Here is a 16972-nt window from a genome sequence, read left to right as displayed (position 1 = left end):
TTCTCAAAAAAGCAATTATTTTCATGTTTGTAATTTCATGTGACCATTTATACTATTCTTTTCAAAATTGAAATCTGGATGTGAATTTCCAGATCTACATTTTATTTGATTGTAGAAAAGTATATTACAACCTCTGAAAAACGTTTTACATGTACTGTTTATATATTAACAAGGAAGTTCATTGATGAGAAATCAATGTTTAAGCTTTTCCAAAAATGCATTTATTTCAATGTGTGGACATTGCTTTTAGCATTTATTGATACTTTTTGAAATTGTAATATAAACTCGTATTTCTTTGTCTACATGTTCTTTTCTGGTTGTAAACTATATTTTTGAATGTTGTTAAAAGTTTTACAAAGGCTATTAATACTTAAACGTGAAAATTCATAGATGTGAAACAAAGGTTAAACATTTCACAAAAAAGCATGTATTTTAATGTTTGTAGTTTCATTTTAACATTTATGTTATTCTTTCTACAATTGAAATGTAGAAGTGAATTTATCCACCTACATTTTGCTTTCTTGTAGAAAAGTACTTTTAAAACCTCTGACAAACTTTTTACATGTGCTGTTGCATAGATGTGAAACCATGTTTAAACATTACTCAAAAAAGCATTTATTTTTATGTTTGTAATTTCATGTCACCATTTATACTATTCTTTTGAAAGTTGAAATCTGGATGTGAATTTCCAGATCTACCTTTTATTTGATTGTCGAAAAGTACATTACAACGTCTGAAAAACGTTTTACATGTATTGTTTATATATTAACAAGGAAGTTCATAGATGAGAAAAGTATGTTTAATCTTTTCCAAAAATGCATTTATTTCAATGTGTGGACATTGATTTTAGCATTTATTGATACATTTTCAAATTTTCTTGTAAACGCGTATTTCTTTTCCTACATTTCCTTTTCTGGTTGTAAACTATATTTTTAAATGTTGTTAAAAGTTTTACAAAGGCTATTAATACTTAAACGTGAAAATTCATAGATGTGAAACAAAGGTAAAACATTTCACAAAAAAGCATGTATTTTAATGTTTGTAGTTTCATTTTAACATTTATGTTATTCTTTCTACAATTGAAATGTAGAAGTGAATTTACCCATCTACATTTTGCTTTCTTGTATAAAAGTACTTTTAAAACCTCTGACAAACTTTTTACATGTGCTGTTGCATAGATGTGAAACCATGTTTAAACTTTTCTCAAAAAAGCATTTATTTTCATGTTTGTAATTTCATGTGACCATTTATACTATTCCTTTCAAAATTGAAATCTGGATGTGAATTTCCAGATCTACATTTTATTTGATTGTAGAAAACTACATTACAACCTCTGAAAAATGTTTTACATGTACTGTTTTAACAAGGAAGTTCATTGATGAGAAATCTATGTTTAATCTTTTCCAAAAATGCATTTATTTCAATGTGTGGACATTAATTTTAGCATTTATTGATACTTTTTGAAATTGTAATATAAACACGTATTTCTTTGTCTACATGTTCTTTTCTGGTTGTAAACTATATTTTTGAATGTTGTTAAAAGTTTTACAAAGGCTATCAATGCTTAAACGTGAAAATTCATAGATGTTAAACAATGTTTAAACATTTCTCAAAAAAGCATTTATTTTTATGTTTGTAATTTCATGTCACCATTTCTACTATTCTTTTCAAAGTTGAAATCTGGATGTGAAATTCCAGATCTACATTTTTTTTGATTGTAGAAAAGTACATTACAACGTCTGAAAAACGTTTTACATGTACTGTTTATATATTAACAAGGAAGTTCATAGATGAGAAAAGTATGTTTAATCTTTTCCAAAAATGCATTTATTTAAATGTGTGGACATTGCTTTTAGCATTTATTGATACTTTTTGAAATTGTAATATAAACTCGTATTTCTTTGTCTAAATGTTCTTTTCTGGTTGTAAACTATATTTTTGAATGTTGTTAAAAGTTTTACAAAGGCTATTAATACTTAAACGTGAAAATTCATTGATGTGAAACAAAGGTTAAACATTTCTCAAAAAAGCAGGTATTTTAATGTTTGTAGTTTCATTTTAACATTTATGTTATTCTTTCTACAATTGAAATGCAGAAGTGAATTTACCCATCTACATTTTGCTTTCTTGTATAAAAGTACTTTTAAAACCTCTGACAAACTTTTTACATGTGCTGTTGCATAGATGTGAAACCATGTTTAAACATTTCTCAAAAAAGCATTTATTTTTATGTTTGTAATTTCATGTCACCATTTATACTATTCTTTTCAAAGTTGAAATCTGGATGTGAAATTCCAGATCTACATTTTTTTTGATTGTAGAACAGTACATTACAACGTCTGAAAAACGTTTTACATGTACTGTTTATATATTAACAAGGAAGTTCATAGATGAGAAAAGTATGTTTAATCTTTTCCAAAAATGCATTTATTTCAATGTGTGGACATTGATTTTAGCATTATTTGATACATTTTCAAATTTTCTTGTAAACGCGTATTTCTTTGTCTACATGTTCTTTTCTGGTTGTAAACTATATTTTTGAATGTTGTTAAAAGTTTTACAAAGGCTATTAATACTTAAACGTGAAAATTCATTGATGTGAAACAAAGGTTAAACATTTCACAAAAAAGCATGTATTTTAATGTTTGTAGTTTCATTTTAACATTTATGTTATTCTTTCTACAATTGAAATGTAGAAGTGAATTTATCCACCTACATTTTGCTTTCTTGTAGAAAAGTACTTTTAAAACCTCTGACAAACTTTTTACATGTGCTGTTGCATAGATGTGAAACCATGTTTAAACATTACTCAAAAAAGCATTTATTTTTATGTTTGTAATTTCATGTCACCATTTATACTATTCTTTTCAAAGTTGAAATCTGGATGTGAATTTCCAGATCTACCTTTTATTTGATTGTCGAAAAGTACATTACAACGTCTGAAAAACGTTTTACATGTATTGTTTATATATTAACAAGGAAGTTCATAGATGAGAAAAGTATGTTTAATCTTTTCCAAAAATGCATTTATTTCAATGTGTGGACATTGATTTTAGCATTTATTGATACATTTTCAAATTTTCTTGTAAACGCGTATTTCTTTTCCTACATTTCCTTTTCTGGTTGTAAACTATATTTTTAAATGTTGTTAAAAGTTTTACAAAGGCTATTAATACTTAAACGTGAAAATTCATAGATGTGAAACAAAGGTAAAACATTTCACAAAAAAGCATGTATTTTAATGTTTGTAGTTTCATTTTAACATTTATGTTATTCTTTCTACAATTGAAATGTAGAAGTGAATTTACCCATCTACATTTTGCTTTCTTGTATAAAAGTACTTTTAAAACCTCTGACAAACTTTTTACATGTGCTGTTGCATAGATGTGAAACCATGTTTAAACTTTTCTCAAAAAAGCATTTATTTTCATGTTTGTAATTTCATGTGACCATTTATACTATTCCTTTCAAAATTGAAATCTGGATGTGAATTTCCAGATCTACATTTTATTTGATTGTAGAAAACTACATTACAACCTCTGAAAAATGTTTTACATGTACTGTTTTAACAAGGAAGTTCATTGATGAGAAATCTATGTTTAATCTTTTCCAAAAATGCATTTATTTCAATGTGTGGACATTAATTTTAGCATTTATTGATACTTTTTGAAATTGTAATATAAACACGTATTTCTTTGTCTACATGTTCTTTTCTGGTTGTAAACTATATTTTTGAATGTTGTTAAAAGTTTTACAAAGGCTATCAATGCTTAAACGTGAAAATTCATAGATGTTAAACAATGTTTAAACATTTCTCAAAAAAGCATTTATTTTTATGTTTGTAATTTCATGTCACCATTTATACTATTCTTTTCAAAGTTGAAATCTGGATGTGAAATTCCAGATCTACATTTTTTTTGATTGTAGAAAAGTACATTACAACGTCTGAAAAACGTTTTACATGTACTGTTTATATATTAACAAGGAAGTTCATAGATGAGAAAAGTATGTTTAATCTTTTCCAAAAATGCATTTATTTCAATGTGTGGACATTGATTTTAGCATTTATTGATACATTTTCAAATTTTCTTGTAAACGCGTATTTCTTTTCTTACATTTCCTTTTCTGGTTGTAAACTATATTTTTAAATGTTGTTAAAAGTTTTACAAAGGCTATTAATACATAAACGTGAAAATTCATTGATGTGAAACAAAGGTTAAACATTTCTCAAAAAAGCAGGTATTTTAATGTTTGTAGTTTCATTTTAACATTTATGTTATTATTTCTAAAATTGAAATGTAGAAGTGACGTTACGCATCTACATTATGCTTTCTTGTAGAAAAGTACTTTTAAAACCTCTGACAAACTTTTTACATGTGCTGTTTCATAGATGTGAAACCATGTTTAAGCTTTTCTCAAAAAAGCATTTATTTTCATGTTTGTAATTTCATGTGACCATTTATACTATTCTTTTCAAAATTGAAATCTGGATGTGAATTTCCAGATCTACATTTTATTTGATTGTAGAAAAGTACATTACAACCTCTGAAAAACGTTTTACATGTACTGTTTATATATTAACAAGGAAGTTCATTGATGAGAAATCAATGTTTAAGCTTTTCCAAAAATGCATTTATTTAAATGTGTGGACATTGCTTTTAGCATTTATTGATACTTTTTGAAATTGTAATATAAACTCGTATTTCTTTGTCTAAATGTTCTTTTCTGGTTGTAAACTATATTTTTGAATGTTGTTAAAAGTTTTACAAAGGCTATTAATACTTAAACGTGAAAATTCATAGATGTGAAACAAAGGTAAAACATTTCACAAAAAAGCATGTATTTTAATGTTTGTAGTTTCATTTTAACATTTATGTTATTCTTTCTACAATTGAAATGTAGAAGTGAATTTACCCATCTACATTTTGCTTTCTTGTATAAAAGTACTTTTAAAACCTCTGACAAACTTTTTACATGTGCTGTTGCATAGATGTGAAACCATGTTTAAACTTTTCTCAAAAAAGCATTTATTTTCATGTTTGTAATTTCATGTGACCATTTATACTATTCCTTTCAAAATTGAAATCTGGATGTGAATTTCCAGATCTACATTTTATTTGATTGTAGAAAACTACATTACAACCTCTGAAAAATGTTTTACATGTACTGTTTTAACAAGGAAGTTCATTGATGAGAAATCTATGTTTAATCTTTTCCAAAAATGCATTTATTTCAATGTGTGGACATTGATTTTAGCATTATTTGATACATTTTCAAATTTTCTTGTAAACGCGTATTTCTTTGTCTACATGTTCTTTTCTGGTTGTAAACTATATTTTTGAATGTTGTTAAAAGTTTTACAAAGGCTATTAATACTTAAACGTGAAAATTCATTGATGTGAAACAAAGGTTAAACATTTCTCAAAAAAGCAGGTATTTTAATGTTTGTAGTTTCATTTTAACATTTATGTTATTATTTCTAAAATTGAAATGTAGAAGTGACGTTACGCATCTACATTATGCTTTCTTGTAGAAAAGTACTTTTAAAACCTCTGACAAACTTTTTACATGTGCTGTTTCATAGATGTGAAACCATGTTTAAACTTTTCTCAAAAAAGCAATTATTTTCATGTTTGTAATTTCATGTGACCATTTATACTATTCTTTTCAAAATTGAAATCTGGATGTGAATTTCCAGATCTACATTTTATTTGATTGTAGAAAACTACATTACAACCTCTGAAAAATGTTTTACATGTACTGTTTTAACAAGGAAGTTCATTGATGAGAAATCTATGTTTAATCTTTTCCAAAAATGCATTTATTTCAATGTGTGGACATTAATTTTAGCATTTATTGATACTTTTTGAAATTGTAATATAAACGTATTTCTTTGTCTACATGTTCTTTTCTGGTTGTAAACTATATTTTTGAATATTGTTAAAAGTTTTACAAAGGCTATCAATGCTTAAACGTGAAAATTCATAGATGTTAAACAATGTTTAAACATTTCTCAAAAAAGCATTTATTTTTATGTTTGTAATTTCATGTCACCATTTATACTATTCTTTTCAAAGTTGAAATCTGGATGTGAAATTCCAGATCTACATTTTTTTTGATTGTAGAAAAGTACATTACAACGTCTGAAAAACGTTTTACATGTACTGTTTATATATTAACAAGGAAGTTCATAGATGAGAAAAGTATGTTTAATCTTTTCCAAAAATGCATTTATTTCAATGTGTGGACATTGATTTTAGCATTATTTGATACATTTTCAAATTTTCTTGTAAACGCGTATTTCTTTGTCTACATGTTCTTTTCTGGTTGTAAACTATATTTTTAAATGTTGTTAAAAGTTTTACAAAGGCTATTAATACTTAAACGTGAAAATTCATTGATGTGAAACAAAGGTTAAACATTTCTCAAAAAAGCAGGTATTTTAATGTTTGTAGTTTCATTTTAACATTTATGTTATTATTTCTAAAATTGAAATGTAGAAGTGACGTTACGCATCTACATTATGCTTTCTTGTAGAAAAGTACTTTTAAAACCTCTGACAAACTTTTTACATGTGCTGTTTCATAGATGTGAAACCATGTTTAAACTTTTCTCAAAAAAGCAATTATTTTCATGTTTGTAATTTCATGTGACCATTTATACTATTCTTTTCAAAATTGAAATCTGGATGTGAATTTCCAGATCTACATTTTATTTGATTGTAGAAAAGTATATTACAACCTCTGAAAAACGTTTTACATGTACTGTTTATATATTAACAAGGAAGTTCATTGATGAGAAATCAATGTTTAAGCTTTTCCAAAAATGCATTTATTTAAATGTGTGGACATTGCTTTTAGCATTTATTGATACTTTTTGAAATTGTAATATAAACTCGTATTTCTTTGTCTACATGTTCTTTTCTGGTTGTAAACTAAATTTTTGAATGTTGTTAAAAGTTTTACAAAGGCTATTAATACTTAAACGTGAAAATTCATAGATGTGAAACAAAGGTTAAACATTTCACAAAAAAGCATGTATTTTAATGTTTGTAGTTTCATTTTAACATTTATGTTATTCTTTCTACAATTGAAATGTAGAAGTGAATTTATCCACCTACATTTTGCTTTCTTGTAGAAAAGTACTTTTAAAACCTCTGACAAACTTTTTACATGTGCTGTTGCATAGATGTGAAACCATGTTTAAACATTACTCAAAAAAGCATTTATTTTTATGTTTGTAATTTCATGTCACCATTTATACTATTCTTTTCAAAGTTGAAATCTGGATGTGAATTTCCAGATCTACCTTTTATTTGATTGTCGAAAAGTACATTACAACGTCTGAAAAACGTTTTACATGTATTGTTTATATATTAACAAGGAAGTTCATAGATGAGAAAAGTATGTTTAATCTTTTCCAAAAATGCATTTATTTCAATGTGTGGACATTGATTTTAGCATTTATTGATACATTTTCAAATTTTCTTGTAAACGCGTATTTCTTTTCCTACATTTCCTTTTCTGGTTGTAAACTATATTTTTAAATGTTGTTAAAAGTTTTACAAAGGCTATTAATACTTAAACGTGAAAATTCATAGATGTGAAACAAAGGTAAAACATTTCACAAAAAAGCATGTATTTTAATGTTTGTAGTTTCATTTTAACATTTATGTTATTCTTTCTACAATTGAAATGTAGAAGTGAATTTACCCATCTACATTTTGCTTTCTTGTATAAAAGTACTTTTAAAACCTCTGACAAACTTTTTACATGTGCTGTTGCATAGATGTGAAACCATGTTTAAACTTTTCTCAAAAAAGCATTTATTTTCATGTTTGTAATTTCATGTGACCATTTATACTATTCCTTTCAAAATTGAAATCTGGATGTGAATTTCCAGATCTACATTTTATTTGATTGTAGAAAACTACATTACAACCTCTGAAAAATGTTTTACATGTACTGTTTTAACAAGGAAGTTCATTGATGAGAAATCTATGTTTAATCTTTTCCAAAAATGCATTTATTTCAATGTGTGGACATTAATTTTAGCATTTATTGATACTTTTTGAAATTGTAATATAAACACGTATTTCTTTGTCTACATGTTCTTTTCTGGTTGTAAACTATATTTTTGAATGTTGTTAAAAGTTTTACAAAGGCTATCAATGCTTAAACGTGAAAATTCATAGATGTTAAACAATGTTTAAACATTTCTCAAAAAAGCATTTATTTTTATGTTTGTAATTTCATGTCACCATTTATACTATTCTTTTCAAAGTTGAAATCTGGATGTGAAATTCCAGATCTACATTTTTTTTGATTGTAGAAAAGTACATTACAACGTCTGAAAAACGTTTTACATGTACTGTTTATATATTAACAAGGAAGTTCATAGATGAGAAAAGTATGTTTAATCTTTTCCAAAAATGCATTTATTTCAATGTGTGGACATTGATTTTAGCATTTATTGATACATTTTCAAATTTTCTTGTAAACGCGTATTTCTTTTCTTACATTTCCTTTTCTGGTTGTAAACTATATTTTTAAATGTTGTTAAAAGTTTTACAAAGGCTATTAATACATAAACGTGAAAATTCATTGATGTGAAACAAAGGTTAAACATTTCTCAAAAAAGCAGGTATTTTAATGTTTGTAGTTTCATTTTAACATTTATGTTATTATTTCTAAAATTGAAATGTAGAAGTGACGTTACGCATCTACATTATGCTTTCTTGTAGAAAAGTACTTTTAAAACCTCTGACAAACTTTTTACATGTGCTGTTTCATAGATGTCAAAACCATGTTTAAGCTTTTCTCAAAAAAGCATTTATTTTCATGTTTGTAATTTCATGTGACCATTTATACTATTCTTTTCAAAATTGAAATCTGGATGTGAATTTCCAGATCTACATTTTATTTGATTGTAGAAAAGTACATTACAACCTCTGAAAAACGTTTTACATGTACTGTTTATATATTAACAAGGAAGTTCATTGATGAGAAATCAATGTTTAAGCTTTTCCAAAAATGCATTTATTTAAATGTGTGGACATTGCTTTTAGCATTTATTGATACTTTTTGAAATTGTAATATAAACTCGTATTTCTTTGTCTAAATGTTCTTTTCTGGTTGTAAACTATATTTTTGAATGTTGTTAAAAGTTTTACAAAGGCTATTAATACTTAAACGTGAAAATTCATAGATGTGAAACAAAGGTAAAACATTTCACAAAAAAGCATGTATTTTAATGTTTGTAGTTTCATTTTAACATTTATGTTATTCTTTCTACAATTGAAATGTAGAAGTGAATTTACCCATCTACATTTTGCTTTCTTGTATAAAAGTACTTTTAAAACCTCTGACAAACTTTTTACATGTGCTGTTGCATAGATGTGAAACCATGTTTAAACTTTTCTCAAAAAAGCATTTATTTTCATGTTTGTAATTTCATGTGACCATTTATACTATTCCTTTCAAAATTGAAATCTGGATGTGAATTTCCAGATCTACATTTTATTTGATTGTAGAAAACTACATTACAACCTCTGAAAAATGTTTTACATGTACTGTTTTAACAAGGAAGTTCATTGATGAGAAATCTATGTTTAATCTTTTCCAAAAATGCATTTATTTCAATGTGTGGACATTAATTTTAGCATTTATTGATACTTTTTGAAATTGTAATATAAACACGTATTTCTTTGTCTACATGTTCTTTTCTGGTTGTAAACTATATTTTTGAATGTTGTTAAAAGTTTTACAAAGGCTATCAATGCTTAAACGTGAAAATTCATAGATGTTAAACAATGTTTAAACATTTCTCAAAAAAGCATTTATTTTGATGTTTGTAATTTCATGTCACCATTTATACTATTCTTTTCAAAGTTGAAATCTGGATGTGAAATTCCAGATCTACATTTTTTTTGATTGTAGAAAAGTACATTACAACGTCTGAAAAACGTTTTACATGTACTGTTTATATATTAACAAGGAAGTTCATAGATGAGAAAAGTATGTTTAATCTTTTCCAAAAATGCATTTATTTCAATGTGTGGACATTGATTTTAGCATTTATTGATACATTTTCAAATTTTCTTGTAAACGCGTATTTCTTTTCTTACATTTCCTTTTCTGGTTGTAAACTATATTTTTAAATGTTGTTAAAAGTTTTACAAAGGCTATTAATACATAAACGTGAAAATTCATTGATGTGAAACAAAGGTTAAACATTTCTCAAAAAAGCAGGTATTTTAATGTTTGTAGTTTCATTTTAACATTTATGTTATTATTTCTAAAATTGAAATGTAGAAGTGACGTTACGCATCTACATTATGCTTTCTTGTAGAAAAGTACTTTTAAAACCTCTGACAAACTTTTTACATGTGCTGTTTCATAGATGTGAAACCATGTTTAAGCTTTTCTCAAAAAAGCATTTATTTTCATGTTTGTAATTTCAAGTGACCATTTATACTATTCTTTTCAAAATTGAAATCTGGATGTGAATTTCCAGATCTACATTTTATTTGATTGTAGAAAAGTACATTACAACCTCTGAAAAACGTTTTACATGTACTGTTTATATATTAACAAGGAAGTTCATTGATGAGAAATCAATGTTTAAGCTTTTCCAAAAATGCATTTATTTAAATGTGTGGACATTGCTTTTAGCATTTATTGATACTTTTTGAAATTGTAATATAAACTCGTATTTCTTTGTCTAAATGTTCTTTTCTGGTTGTAAACTATATTTTTGAATGTTGTTAAAAGTTTTACAAAGGCTATTAATACTTAAACGTGAAAATTCATAGATGTGAAACAAAGGTTAAACATTTCACAAAAAAGCATGTATTTTAATGTTTGTAGTTTCATTTTAACATTTATGTTATTCTTTCTACAATTGAAATGCAGAAGTGAATTTACCCATCTACATTTTGCTTTCTTGTATAAAAGTACTTTTAAAACCTCTGACAAACTTTTTACATGTGCTGTTGCATAGATGTGAAACCATGTTTAAACATTTCTCAAAAAAGCATTTATTTTTATGTTTGTAATTTCATGTCACCATTTATACTATTCTTTTCAAAGTTGAAATCTGGATGTGAAATTCCAGATCTACATTTTTTTTGATTGTAGAACAGTACATTACAACGTCTGAAAAACGTTTTACATGTACTGTTTATATATTAACAAGGAAGTTCATAGATGAGAAAAGTATGTTTAATCTTTTCCAAAAATGCATTTATTTCAATGTGTGGACATTGATTTTAGCATTATTTGATACATTTTCAAATTTTCTTGTAAACGCGTATTTCTTTGTCTACATGTTCTTTTCTGGTTGTAAACTATATTTTTGAATGTTGATAAAAGTTTTACAAAGGCTATTAATACTTAAACGTGAAAATTCATAGATGTGAAACAAAGGTAAAACATTTCACAAAAAAGCATGTATTTTAATGTTTGTAGTTTCATTTTAACATTTATGTTATTCTTTCTACAATTGAAATGTAGAAGTGAATTTACCCATCTACATTTTGCTTTCTTGTATAAAAGTACTTTTAAAACCTCTGACAAACTTTTTACATGTGCTGTTGCATAGATGTGAAACCATGTTTAAACTTTTCTCAAAAAAGCATTTATTTTCATGTTTGTAATTTCATGTGACCATTTATACTATTCCTTTCAAAATTGAAATCTGGATGTGAATTTCCAGATCTACATTTTATTTGATTGTGGAAAACTACATTACAACGTCTGAAAAACGTTTTACATGTACTGTTTATATATTAACAAGGAAGTTCATAGATGAGAAAAGTATGTTTAATCTTTTCCAAAAATGCATTTATTTCAATGTGTGGACATTGATTTTAGCATTTATTGATACATTTTCAAATTTTCTTGTAAACGCGTATTTCTTTTCTTACATTTCCTTTTCTGGTTGTAAACTATATTTTTAAATGTTGTTAAAAGTTTTACAAATGCTATTAATACATAAACGTGAAAATTCATTGATGTGAAACAAAGGTTAAACATTTCTCAAAAAAGCAGGTATTTTAATGTTTGTAGTTTCATTTTAACATTTATGTTATTATTTCTAAAATTGAAATGTAGAAGTGACGTTACGCATCTACATTATGCTTTCTTGTAGAAAAGTACTTTTAAAACCTCTGACAAACTTTTTACATGTGCTGTTTCATAGATGTGAAACCATGTTTAAGCTTTTCTCAAAAAAGCATTTATTTTCATGTTTGTAATTTCATGTGACCATTTATACTCTTCTTTTCAAAATTGAAATCTGGATGTGAATTTCCAGATCTACATTTTATTTGATTGTAGAAAAGTACATTACAACCTCTGAAAAACGTTTTACATGTACTGTTTATATATTAACAAGGAAGTTCATTGATGAGAAATCAATGTTTAAGCTTTTCCAAAAATGCATTTATTTAAATGTGTGGACATTGCTTTTAGCATTTATTGATACTTTTTGAAATTGTAATATAAACTCGTATTTCTTTGTCTAAATGTTCTTTTCTGGTTGTAAACTATATTTTTGAATGTTGTTAAAAGTTTTACAAAGGCTATTAATACTTAAACGTGAAAATTCATTGATGTGAAACAAAGGTTAAACATTTCTCAAAAAAGCAGGTATTTTAATGTTTGTAGTTTCATTTTAACATTTATGTTATTCTTTCTACAATTGAAATGCAGAAGTGAATTTACCAATCTACATTTTGCTTTCTTGTATAAAAGTACTTTTAAAACCTCTGACAAACTTTTTACATGTGCTGTTGCATAGATGTGAAACCATGTTTAAACATTTCTCAAAAAAGCATTTATTTTTATGTTTGTAATTTCATGTCACCATTTATACTATTCTTTTCAAAGTTGAAATCTGGATGTGAAATTCCAGATCTACATTTTTTTTGATTGTAGAACAGTACATTACAACGTCTGAAAAACGTTTTACATGTACTGTTTATATATTAACAAGGAAGTTCATAGATGAGAAAAGTATGTTTAATCTTTTCCAAAAATGCATTTATTTCAATGTGTGGACATTGATTTTAGCATTATTTGATACATTTTCAAATTTTCTTGTAAACGCGTATTTCTTTGTCTACATGTTCTTTTCTGGTTGTAAACTATATTTTTGAATGTTGTTAAAAGTTTTACAAAGGCTATTAATACTTAAACGTGAAAATTCATTGATGTGAAACAAAGGTTAAACATTTCTCAAAAAAGCAGGTATTTTAATGTTTGTAGTTTCATTTTAACATTTATGTTATTATTTCTAAAATTGAAATGTAGAAGTGACGTTACGCATCTACATTATGCTTTCTTGTAGAAAAGTACTTTTAAAACCTCTGACAAACTTTTTACATGTGCTGTTTCATAGATGTGAAACCATGTTTAAGCTTTTCTCAAAAAAGCATTTATTTTCATGTTTGTAATTTCATGTGACCATTTATACTATTCTTTTCAAAATTGAAATCTGGATGTGAATTTCCAGATCTACATTTTATTTGATTGTAGAAAAGTACATTACAACCTCTGAAAAACGTTTTACATGTACTGTTTATATATTAACAAGGAAGTTCATTGATGAGAAATCAATGTTTAAGCTTTTCCAAAAATGCATTTATTTAAATGTGTGGACATTGCTTTTAGCATTTATTGATACTTTTTGAAATTGTAATATAAACTCGTATTTCTTTGTCTAAATGTTCTTTTCTGGTTGTAAACTATATTTTTGAATGTTGTTAAAAGTTTTACAAAGGCTATTAATACTTAAACGTGAAAATTCATAGATGTGAAACAAAGGTTAAACATTTCACAAAAAAGCATGTATTTTAATGTTTGTAGTTTCATTTTAACATTTATGTTATTCTTTCTACAATTGAAATGCAGAAGTGAATTTACCCATCTACATTTTGCTTTCTTGTATAAAAGTACTTTTAAAACCTCTGACAAACTTTTTACATGTGCTGTTGCATAGATGTGAAACCATGTTTAAACATTTCTCAAAAAAGCATTTATTTTTATGTTTGTAATTTCATGTCACCATTTATACTATTCTTTTCAAAGTTGAAATCTGGATGTGAAATTCCAGATCTACATTTTTTTTGATTGTAGAACAGTACATTACAACGTCTGAAAAACGTTTTACATGTACTGTTTATATATTAACAAGGAAGTTCATAGATGAGAAAAGTATGTTTAATCTTTTCCAAAAATGCATTTATTTCAATGTGTGGACATTGATTTTAGCATTATTTGATACATTTTCAAATTTTCTTGTAAACGCGTATTTCTTTGTCTACATGTTCTTTTCTGGTTGTAAACTATATTTTTGAATGTTGATAAAAGTTTTACAAAGGCTATTAATACTTAAACGTGAAAATTCATAGATGTGAAACAAAGGTAAAACATTTCACAAAAAAGCATGTATTTTAATGTTTGTAGTTTCATTTTAACATTTATGTTATTCTTTCTACAATTGAAATGTAGAAGTGAATTTACCCATCTACATTTTGCTTTCTTGTATAAAAGTACTTTTAAAACCTCTGACAAACTTTTTACATGTGCTGTTGCATAGATGTGAAACCATGTTTAAACTTTTCTCAAAAAAGCATTTATTTTCATGTTTGTAATTTCATGTGACCATTTATACTATTCCTTTCAAAATTGAAATCTGGATGTGAATTTCCAGATCTACATTTTATTTGATTGTGGAAAACTACATTACAACGTCTGAAAAACGTTTTACATGTACTGTTTATATATTAACAAGGAAGTTCATAGATGAGAAAAGTATGTTTAATCTTTTCCAAAAATGCATTTATTTCAATGTGTGGACATTGATTTTAGCATTTATTGATACATTTTCAAATTTTCTTGTAAACGCGTATTTCTTTTCTTACATTTCCTTTTCTGGTTGTAAACTATATTTTTAAATGTTGTTAAAAGTTTTACAAATGCTATTAATACATAAACGTGAAAATTCATTGATGTGAAACAAAGGTTAAACATTTCTCAAAAAAGCAGGTATTTTAATGTTTGTAGTTTCATTTTAACATTTATGTTATTATTTCTAAAATTGAAATGTAGAAGTGACGTTACGCATCTACATTATGCTTTCTTGTAGAAAAGTACTTTTAAAACCTCTGACAAACTTTTTACATGTGCTGTTTCATAGATGTGAAACCATGTTTAAGCTTTTCTCAAAAAAGCATTTATTTTCATGTTTGTAATTTCATGTGACCATTTATACTCTTCTTTTCAAAATTGAAATCTGGATGTGAATTTCCAGATCTACATTTTATTTGATTGTAGAAAAGTACATTACAACCTCTGAAAAACGTTTTACATGTACTGTTTATATATTAACAAGGAAGTTCATTGATGAGAAATCAATGTTTAAGCTTTTCCAAAAATGCATTTATTTAAATGTGTGGACATTGCTTTTAGCATTTATTGATACTTTTTGAAATTGTAATATAAACTCGTATTTCTTTGTCTAAATGTTCTTTTCTGGTTGTAAACTATATTTTTGAATGTTGTTAAAAGTTTTACAAAGGCTATTAATACTTAAACGTGAAAATTCATTGATGTGAAACAAAGGTTAAACATTTCTCAAAAAAGCAGGTATTTTAATGTTTGTAGTTTCATTTTAACATTTATGTTATTCTTTCTACAATTGAAATGCAGAAGTGAATTTACCAATCTACATTTTGCTTTCTTGTATAAAAGTACTTTTAAAACCTCTGACAAACTTTTTACATGTGCTGTTGCATAGATGTGAAACCATGTTTAAACATTTCTCAAAAAAGCATTTATTTTTATGTTTGTAATTTCATGTCACCATTTATACTATTCTTTTCAAAGTTGAAATCTGGATGTGAAATTCCAGATCTACATTTTTTTTGATTGTAGAACAGTACATTACAACGTCTGAAAAACGTTTTACATGTACTGTTTATATATTAACAAGGAAGTTCATAGATGAGAAAAGTATGTTTAATCTTTTCCAAAAATGCATTTATTTCAATGTGTGGACATTGATTTTAGCATTATTTGATACATTTTCAAATTTTCTTGTAAACGCGTATTTCTTTGTCTACATGTTCTTTTCTGGTTGTAAACTATATTTTTGAATGTTGTTAAAAGTTTTACAAAGGCTATTAATACTTAAACGTGAAAATTCATTGATGTGAAACAAAGGTTAAACATTTCTCAAAAAAGCAGGTATTTTAATGTTTGTAGTTTCATTTTAACATTTATGTTATTATTTCTAAAATTGAAATGTAGAAGTGACGTTACGCATCTACATTATGCTTTCTTGTAGAAAAGTACTTTTAAAACCTCTGACAAACTTTTTACATGTGCTGTTTCATAGATGTGAAACCATGTTTAAACTTTTCTCAAAAAAGCAATTATTTTCATGTTTGTAATTTCATGTGACCATTTATACTATTCTTTTCAAAATTGAAATCTGGAGGTGAATTTCCAGATCTACATTTTATTTGATTGTAGAAAACTACATTACAACCTCTGAAAAATGTTTTACATGTACTGTTTTAACAAGGAAGTTCATTGATGAGAAATCTATGTTTAATCTTTTCCAAAAATGCATTTATTTCAATGTGTGGACATTAATTTTAGCATTTATTGATACTTTTTGAAATTGTAATATAAACGTATTTCTTTGTCTACATGTTCTTTTCTGGTTGTAAACTATATTTTTGAATGTTGTTAAAAGTTTTACAAAGGCTATCAATGCTTAAACGTGAAAATTCATAGATGTTAAACAATGTTTAAACATTTCTCAAAAAAGCATTTATTTTTATGTTTGTAATTTCATGTCACCATTTATACTATTCTTTTCAAAGTTGAAATCTGGATGTGAAATTCCAGATCTACATTTTTTTTGATTGTAGAAAAGTACATTACAACGTCTGAAAAACGTT

The sequence above is a fragment of the Narcine bancroftii genome, chromosome 9 (assembly GCF_036971445.1).
Source record: "Narcine bancroftii isolate sNarBan1 chromosome 9, sNarBan1.hap1, whole genome shotgun sequence".
NCBI lineage: Eukaryota > Metazoa > Chordata > Chondrichthyes > Torpediniformes > Narcinidae > Narcine > Narcine bancroftii.
The sequence above is the reverse complement of the archived record's forward strand: the minus strand, read 5'-3'. Positions refer to the sequence as shown.